Here is a 10,402-nt window from a genome sequence, read left to right on the forward strand (position 1 = left end):
TTAGGGAAAACAGTAATTCAGTAATTCAAAATTCTTGTAACCATGGTGGGAGTGTAGAGATGTGGTTTTGCCAGCGATCACTCGGTATTAATTTGCCAGCATATCACTAAAAGGCTTCATCCAAGAGAGTCTGAGGTCTACTTCTGGGAAATCACCAAGTATATGTTAAGGTTAAAGAACAGAAAGAGATTAGCTTAAAAACTAGTGATGGTTTCTAGTCTTTCCTTTCAGTTTCCCTAAAATCTCTGTTCCTCAATTTCCTACATGCTAAACAGTCAGGAACTTCTCAACCTATTCTCTACCTTTTTTTTTTTTTTTTTTTTTAATTTATTGATTTTTGGCTGTGTTGGGTCTTCGTTTCTGGGCGAGGGCTTTCTCCAGTTGCGGCAAGTGGGGGCCACTCTTCATCGCGGTGCGCGGGCCTCTTATTATCGTGGCCTCTCTTGTTGCGGAGCACAGGCTCCAGGCGCGCAGGCTCAGTAGTTGTGGCTCACGGGCCCAGTTGCTCCGCGGCATGTGGGATCTTCCCAGACCAGGACTCGAACCCATGTTCCCTGCATTGGCAGGCAGATTCTCAACCACTGTGCCACCAGGGAAGCCCTATTCTCTACCTTTATGTCACACTGAAGATTAAAATATATGAAGCTCTTTGAGTAGGCTGGTAGAAGAATGATCTGAATGAACAGTTCCCTAGTGGATTCTAGGGGGTGCTGTAAAGGCTGCTTTCAGACAACCTGTTAGTCAAATGCCACAAGAATTTGTGTTTCAGAAGATGGCAGGACAGAGGCAGAGCACAGAAATGCCCTCAATGTGAGAAAAACAGGCAGAAAGTAGGGATCAAGAGACCAAAGACCATCTCTCCTGGCTCTCAGGTTTTTCCCTGGGCCCAACTTTATCTCTAACTTCCTGAGTTCAGTGCTGCTCTCTGTGTTCTCAGCTCTATTTATTCTAGGTTGATCTCCAGTCTATATTAGGAAGGATCAACTACCCACTCCTAACTTTTTTTTTTAATATATTTATTTGTTTATTTATTTTTGGCTGCGTTGGGTCTTCGTTGCTGCGCGCGGGCTGTCTCCAGTTGCGGCGAGCGGGGGCTGCTCTTCGTTGTGGTGCGCAGGCTTCTCATCGCGGTGGCTTCTCTTGTTGCGGAGCACGGGCTCTAGGTGAGCAGGCTTCAGTAGTTGTGGCACGTGGGCTCAGTAGTTGTGGCTCGCGGGCTCTAGAGCACAGGCCCAGTAGTTGTGGCGCACGGGCTTAGTTGTTCCACGGCATGTGGGATCTTCCGGAACCAGGGCTCGGACCCGTGTCCCCTGCATTGGCAGGTGGATTCTTAAGCACTGCGCCACCAGGGAAGTCCCCCACTCCTAACTTTGAACCAATGAAACCCTGAAGTTAATGAGGTTGCTTCGCAAATCACAACAGGAAAGAGAAACCACTTTGAATACAGAAACTGACAAGGCTGAGTAGGAAAGGAAAGGACTACAGAATGAATGAATGTGCAGAGCAATGAATTAATGGTTTGATGCTACATGCTTGAAGTTAAAAATACTTCTCCTGGATGTGCCCAAGCTTCCAGTCTGTCTCAGAGCTTTCTGTTTTAAATATTTAGCCTTTGGCGCACAATAGTTGGACTTCTTCTTAAAGAGCTCTGGAAATTGGGATGTATTTCATTTAACCCTCTCCAGTTTAAACACCCAATCCAACCTAGTAAGTTACACCACTGCACAGAGTTCACAGCTGTGGACTGGCCTTAAAGACAAAAAGGAGTCTCATGAACTGGTCCTAATTTCCATTAAGGTCAAAAGGGTGGTAAAAAATCATCAGTATAATTAATTTTTGTAAAGGTAATTTTGCATAGCAGACAAATCCGTGAGGAACAACATCTCCATCTGTGATGTGCACACATCTCTCTGGGGATCATCCGAGTGGCTGTTCATTATACACACACAGTCATATAACTTGAACTTGAAATGCTCAAACACAACTCAGTGAGATAAATCTGGCCTCTGTTTATTTCATTCCTTTTCATTATTTCCAGTTCTAGAGATAATCACCGGAACATTTTACTAAAACCTTCCTAAGGGAATATGTGAATAAGAGGGTTGGGAGGGAAACCACGGCAACATGAAGTGTCAGGAAAGGCATTTAACCCAGGGGGTTGGTCGGGAAATACTCAGAAGAACTGCAGACCCCCTGATGATGTGGAGTAATCTTATCTAAAGCTGGTCAAATTCAGAGTCAAAGAATTATTCTTATTTCAATTCTCTGGGGGAAAAAAAAAAAAGAAATCCAAACATAAACTATTAGGCAAGTGTTCAGTTATCCTGTGGGTAGTTCAATGCTATCACCATCTGCCAAGGGAGTCTCTCTAGACCCTGAAGGGGACACTGAATTACCCAGAACCCCTTTCAAAATGAAGACATCAGAGTGACAAGAATAAGACCTAGAGTCCCATATACCAAATGTGGTGCAGGTATCCTAACCTAAATTACATAAGGGCTTCTCATCACCAGACCCAGCTACATGTATAAATCAGACAGCTGAGCCCCACTTAATGATGCAAAACCAGTTTCCAACAAATCTGATTTTCTCTTGTCCTTTTTTCCTTTTTCCTTTTCTTTCTTTCTTCCTTCCTTCCTTCCTTTCTTTCTCTCTCTCTCTCCCTCCCTCCCTCCCTCCCTCCCTCTCTCTCTCTCTCTCTCTCTTTCTTTCTTTCTTTCTCTTGTTGTTGTTAATCAGGCTTATTACTTTAAGAATAATCAAAATGAAATGAAAACTGGGTGGTCATGAGATATTTAAAATCCTTGCTCCAAGTTCCCAACCAGTGTCTTTTTGAGAGCTCTCAAGGCTGTGCCCTAAATGTTGCATTTCATCAACATCACTCCTTCCAGACCCAAGCTCTGAATTTACACACCAGGCAGAAGTGTTTCTTCGCCTGGGGATTCTCAGAATGCCAGGCTCAGCCAAATGGAAGCAGCTTTCCTTCTAGACCACAGTCTTGCGGCCCACCTTGGAGGCTGAAATAAAGCTACTGTACTCAGCCTCCCAACCTCACCCAATGCCCACTAATAACATCTGCTTTATAGCCGTCATTCCTGCAACCTGCTCTCTCCTGGCTCTCTCGCCCTCTCGGAGAGGATGTGCTCTACTATGCGGCAGGTCTGGTGGAAAGTTGACAGTCTCCAAGCCAAGAGCAAAACCAGCCAGCGGACTTGAAGTGCTTTCTCAAGGGACCCTTTCCAGGTACAGGAGCGCTTCTTAACCAGATTTGGCCTGTGCTGGCAGACAGCCTTGTTCAGGAGCACATTAAAAATCAAAATACAGACACCGTTTGGAAAGCATAGAAAGCTTGACTCTAACATCTTATGTATTAAAACACTGTTACATAAAAATGACCGCAAAGCTCCAAATTCATACTTTCCTACCTTGTGAGACCAGTTGCCACCAGGAATAAACCCGGGAAAAGTGTGAGGCCTACTGTGGAGCCTCAAGAGGCCTGGGGAGAAGGCTGAAGCCACATTCCAAGCCTTGGGGGCAAGATCAATGCCCTGGCCCTTGAGGGCTGCCTTCATCTCACCACACGAGTCTGGGGGCGAACACCCACCCGAGCCACGGTGGAACCGATAGTCTCTTCCGAAGCCCCCTTTCATTTACCTCATAAAGCCCCAGACAAACTGGCACAGCTCACAGTTTTTAATGAAGCTCCGGCTCCAGGCTGGAGCCAAAGGGGCATTACAGACTCAGAATGAGGTTCTTTCATACCCTCTGAGATGGTGATACAGAAGGCCAGACTTCTGCAACAACTTTCTGCTGCAGAACTCAGTACTGGTCATGTAATTCATTTCATTTTTCCTCATCAAGTCTTGGTGGCATCCAGAATGGATCATTTCCATCTTTGTTTTGAAGCAGACCTGAAGCAGGTCCTTGGGTAGTTGAGGTGACCAGCCAGTACTAGGGCTAGGGCACAAATCTCTTGAGTACTGACCTTGTGAGGACATTTATGGAAAGCTTACAGAAGGCCAGGCACTGCTAAGCTTTACATGCATTGACTCATTCAATCACAGCAATACCCCTATGGGAAACCTACCATTTTTCTTTTTTATGGATGAGGAGCCCCAAGTACAGAGAATGTAAGGACATATAGTTAGTTCCATTTTGTCCCTCCTTCGTAAACTTGGTGTCTTTCACATCGTTCAAATATGAATGAATAAGGCGTGATGTGCATGGTTGGACACTTGGAGGATAAAGTATTTTGAAGTCAGTTGACCCTTGTTTAAATCTTGACTCTAATACTGCTCAGTTTCTTCATTTATAAAATGAGGCCATCTATAGACTCAGGGTCTCTGCACTGGACAATACAAAACAATAGAATACAATCTAAATAGGGCCACTTAGAACCATGTAATTTGATGTTCCTGTCAAGACTTCAGCAACTCCAAATTATTTATAAATTGTTTGCCTTTTTTCCTCCAGAGAGAGCATGGTATTGGGGGGGTGGGGGAGGGAAGGATGATGCACTTTGATTATTCTTAGGTTTGAGTCATGATTCATCCACATACTGGCTGTGTGACCTTGAGCAAGTCACAACCCCTTGAGTTTTCATATCCCAGTCTGGAATTGGGAATAGACGTTTTCATATGGAATAATTGTTATAAAGATTTTGTTACCTGGCAGTGGAGTACCATAACAAAAACCTAAAACGTAAGAAGAGCTTTGGAACAAAGCAGTGGGTGGAAACTGGAAAAGCTGTAAGGATTCTGAGGAGTGTTTGTGAAACATTAAGGAGCCTTGAATACACTGTTCATATAATTCTGGACTTTGAGGAAACTGCTAGGGGAGGACTTAAAGGAGATTGAGGAAAATCTTACTGGAAACTAGATGAAAGGAGATCCTTGTTATGAAGTGGCAGAAAGTTTAGCAACACCATCACCTGCAGCTATAGGAGAAAGTAGAAAATAAATATATCCAATGAACTTGGTCATCCAGCTGATGATATTTCCAGCCAGAGTGTTAAAGTGGTACCTGGTTTCTTCTTGCTGCTTATAGGAAATAAGGCTATCACATGAAAAACTGTTAAATTGAACATGCCAGGAAACCATTAAAACCACTAAAAAACAATGGTTTTGGACATTTTCAGCCCTTCCAAGTGACAAACAATGATAAATTTTAGAAAGGGCTTTCAAGCAGAGATCAAATACAGGACAGTTCCAGGAAAACATTGTCCCTCAGAGTACTATTCATTTAGATTAAGGCCCTGTAAAGATTTTAGGAGTTTTACTCATGTTCAAACAACGGGACTTTTAAGTGTTTAGGGACATTGTCCCTTAATAGAAGCTTAAGCCTTTAGGAGGGCCTCTCTCAAAGAGATTTATGGGTTTTTATCTAATGGAGTAAACCCCAAAAGGATTAACAGAAAGTCCATAAATTTTTTTAAAGAATTATTTCAGCTTTGACTGAAAGTTGCAGAGTAAAGGATAAAATGAAAAGAGGCCATTGGGTCCCAAAAACTCTACTGACAAGAAGCAGGTTGAGAAAAATACTCAGCTGCAAACACATGCTAATTTTCATGAAAGAGTAAGGATGACCCAGGGGACAGAAGCAGGAGTCCAGAAGACAGAGCCAAGAGTGATGTAGAATAACTCCTAGTCAGGAGTATGACCGAGTCCTAATCAAGGAACTTCCATGTTTGCCCAATTGGAGTTCAGAACAGCTAAGGATTCCTGTGTGCCTCTTAATTTCCCCATTTTTGAGCAGAAATATCTATGATGGTTATCCCATGCCTACCTAAACATTGCTTGTTGAGTGTGAGTGTCTTTTTGTACACAGGTCTACAGAGGGAGAGGAGCCATACTCAAGGTAACTACATCTGACAAGCCTCATCTGCACCTAGACCTAATTTAGATGACGATATTCTAGACTTTGAGCTGATGGTCTAATGGGATGAGATTTGGGGGACTTTGAGAAAGGGATGAGTGTATTTTGCATGTGGAAGGGAGATGAATCATTAGGACCCAGACAATGGACTGCTGTAGCCAGCTTCCAAGATGGCGCCCTATCATTCACACCCATGTATTACCCTTCTACATTGCACCAGAATTCTTCTGTGTAATAGAATATGGTAGAAGTGGTGTTATATCACTTCTGAGATTAGTTTATAAAGGACACTGTGGCCTCTGTCTTGTTCTCTTTCTCTTGGATCCCTCACTCTGGGGAAAGCCAACTGCCCTGTTGTGGGTAGCTCTATGGAGACGCCCACATGGTAAAAAACTGAAACCTCCAGCCAAGAGCCATGTGAACGAGCTTGGGATTGGATTCTCCAGCCCAGTCAAGTTCTCAAAGACAACTAAAGCCCCAGCCAACATCATGATGGAAACCTCATGAGAAATTCTGAGCCAAAATTGCCCAGCTAAGTTGCTCCTGGAATCCTGAACCTCAGAAAATGTGTGAATAATAATGTTATTTTAAGCTGTTTTAGAGTAATTTGTCATGCAGCAATAGATAGCTAACACAGAAAAACTTCTTTAAAGTGTTGCATTAATGTGGTTAAAAACAACAAAGGTCGGAAACAACCTAAATATCCATCGACAGATGAATGGATACAGAAGATGTGGAATGGAATGGATGTACAATGGAATACTACTCAGCCATAAAAAAGAACAATATAATGCCATCTGCAGCAACATGGATGGACCTAGAGATTATCATACTAAGTGAAGTAAGTCAGACAAAGAAAGACAAATATTATATAATATCGCTTACATGTGGAATCTAAAGTATGACACAAATGAACTTATCTACAAAACATAAACAGACTCACAGACATAGAGAACAGACTTGTGGTTGCCAAGGGGAAGGGGGGTGGGGGAGGAATGGATTGGCAGTTTGGGATCAGCAGATGCAAACTATTATATATAAAATGGATAAGCAACAAGGTCCTACTGTATAGCACAGGGAACTATATTCAGTAGCCTGTGATAAACCATAATGCAAAAGAATATGAAAAAGAATATATATATATGTATAACTGAATCACTTTGCTGTACAGCAGAAATTAATGCAACATTGTAGATTAACTATACCTCAATAAAATAAATTTTAAAAAAACAAATGTCTGTGTGGTTAAAAAGATTTATTACCTAAAGATGCATTTTACTAAAAGACATGGAATATAATCATTAAGACCCATTTGCTACATGTCACTGTGTATGTAAAGAACATGAACATAAAGAAATGCTTTCTGGAGTCAAGGTGTCATCTCTGGAGAAAGGAGCGCAGACCTATAACCTATGAGTCTTCAGGTTGGTAAAAATCCTTTGCTTTTACCAATGTGCCAAGAATGTCTTCTGAATAAACTCCTATTGATATACTTTGGCGCCAGAATGGCTCGATAATTGAAAAAAAATGCTAGTGTTTACTAATCTGCATGCTCCCCACCTGGGGGTTTGAGGGGGACTGGATTTTAATCCACTCAAAAGGGCTCAAGAAGACATAGGCTTGGGTGGGAGCAGGGGCTGGGCATTCCAATTACCACAGCACAAACTCTGGATCCCTACCCACTCTCAGGAAAGGGTTTGCAAATCCAGTGTGACAGACAGTCAGGGTGGAGCCTGCAAGGAGAGACAGGGGGCTGGAAAGGCCTAAAGAGAGTAAATTCTGTGAACCAGAAGTTTCCATCCTATTGAGGATAACGGAGGCATCTCCCTAGCGCCTGACTGTGACAAAACAAGCTGGAACTGGCTGTCACTAAATAAAGCAACAGGAAAGGGAGGACATTCTTGTCAGCGGTCCCCAGTTTCAGCGGGATGTTTTGACTACAGAACAGCACTCGTCACTGCGAACTGACAGCAGCTAATCTTCTACATGTCAAAATACATCTCCTTGGGTTCTTTTCTTTTAGAAACCTCCATCTCCTGCCTTCTTCCGACCACATGAAAACCTGGGATCATAGGACCAAATTTGTTTTTGAACCTATCCATGGAGCCCTTTAGATGCCTTTCTCTTTCATTACTCTCTTTCTCTCTTTCTTTTCCATGTGAGTTGAGTGCCAGTGAGAGAAACCAGATGGAAACTAAAGCTCTCTGTTGATGACTGAACAGGTACACCACAAACAGCAGTGTAAATGTTCCAGCCCGCCGTCTCCCACACACCCAGACTGCCCCAAACCCCACCTGGAAGGACCAGTTTCTAGCAGAGGGATGATGGTTCCATTTCTATGCTTATTGAGCCTGGTAATATTTGCTTAAGAACAACATTTGAATAGAGGCCCCTCAGAAAACTCACATTTCCACATTTACTGGGGGATTTTTGTTTATTACAAATGAGGTTCAGAAACCATTCTGTATACTTGCTAAGTGAAAATAAGCAGCCTACAAAGGAGCAGGCCAGGAATCATAATATTAATAACCCTTCGTGAGCATTTACTATACATCAGGACCTGTGGCGGGCACATCAGGTCCGTATAGATGAATGTATGTGAGATGAGTTCAACATGCCCATTTCACAGATGAGAGACTAAGGTGCAAAAAAGGCGAAGGAACCGATCCGACTGAAGATGACTACCCCTGGGGAGGAGGGTAGAGGTGCGGTGGGAGAAATCTTGTACTCCTGTCTACTCTTAGAAATTATTTACCATTTTTATCATTTGATGCCTTTTAAGTGACAAGAAAATAATTTCATTTTTTTAAAAAAAGCATTTGCTGAAACTCACAGAGCTGGTAAGCGACCCAGGAACTCCAGAGCCAGTTTATCGGCCCCCCAGCACACAGGCTCTTTATCGCTCTGCCATGTGACCCTACGGTTGCAAAAAGGAATTTGTAGACACTGACCACCGTACACACGGTATTGCCCTCTGGGAGGGAGCAGTAGGATAGAGTGATCACAGAAGCTATTGTTCCAAAGGAATACTTGAGAGTGAAAGGAGGTACTAGCTGGACTGGGTCTGTCCTGGGGGCACTAGTATGTGTGGTCTAACTGGGGGCGATCACAGTTTTCATTATGCTCCACACATACCAAACGTTCTGTCTTGAGCCTGGATCATTTTAATAAGTAGAGGGAAAGTGTTGTGCACCCGTTTTTTAAACAAAAAGACACTTCTAGTTCTGACTCTTGTGGATATACATTTTTTTCTTTCGAATCACAAAACTCACATAATTCAGATTATTCACCACCACAATCCCAGAGCAACGGGATCAGCCACCACAGCCATACACAGCCATCAGTGTGGCAATCGTTATGATTGAAACGCTAATATTTAATCAAAGGGCTTGGGAACGTCTTCCGGAAGGCAGCCCTCACCAGCAACAGGGCAGCAACCCTGGGATAATGGCTTCCGCAGTACAGGTGGCCAACCCAGAGGTTCTGGAGCACCTCCCAGAGGTCACCGTGCAAGTTAGTCAGCCCTGCTCCACCTAGCACCAACTTCCGCTGTGCCTCTGAGCTGGAAGACAGTTTCCAGTTCTCTGTGGCTATTCATAACTTTCTCCAAAGAAAGAAAAGCCAGCTTTGGAAGAACATATGTGTTACCTTGGCCACATCATGCACCAATACACAAACACCCTTTCCATCTAGCCAAGACTATCAGTAAATAATGTCATTTGACTCAAAACAGGGCATGAACGTTTCTCAGTAGGGGCAGCCTCGTCTGGACCAGTGCAGATGACTAAGGAACCTCAGGAAGTGGAACCATGAATCAGAAAGCGACCTCCTTTCCTCTGACTCAATGCTGAGCTCATGAGCCCAGGTGGTGCTGGCGGTACTGTGCTCCTGGAGGTGCTAACTCCTTGCAAACATCCAAAAACCAAGGAAAAACTTATGACCTTCACAGCTGCTCCCTAAACTAGGCTCTAAGATCACACTGCACTAAGTGCGGAACATGTATTATTTAATCTCATAACAGTATATGGTCCCTATTATTTTCCCATTTTAAAGATGGAGAAACAGTTGCCGAGAGCTTGCCAAAGCCTTCCAACCAAGTTTGTGCCTTACCAGTGGTCTTTCTGTTCTATTACACTGCCTCACAATAAGAAGCAATAAGCAAGAATTAAAATGGTGTAAAACATTCTGCGAGCCTCTTACTCGTCATTTTGACTGTGATCTTTGTCACTTCAATTTTGATAAGCTCTATCAGTAGTAACATAGTTTAAATACTTATGTCATTTCTTCCATTCTATTCACAAACTTGGGAAAGTCCTACTTAACTTTGTGTGCAGTTATGATAATTAGAGCATTACTTATTTTTCTCTCATATACCAAGAGGTCTAACATGTATTAATAAATTCTTAAGGAAATAAGCAGTGAACTTTTCCAGGAGGTATGAGCACCAGCCTCAAAGGCAGTGCATGAGTTGCCCACACTTTTGGGGGGTCCACTGAACCCCCCTAGGAATGACAGAGCCACAGCTGAC

Source organism: Balaenoptera acutorostrata, chromosome 11, assembly GCF_949987535.1.
Source record: "Balaenoptera acutorostrata chromosome 11, mBalAcu1.1, whole genome shotgun sequence".
Lineage (NCBI taxonomy): Eukaryota > Metazoa > Chordata > Mammalia > Artiodactyla > Balaenopteridae > Balaenoptera > Balaenoptera acutorostrata.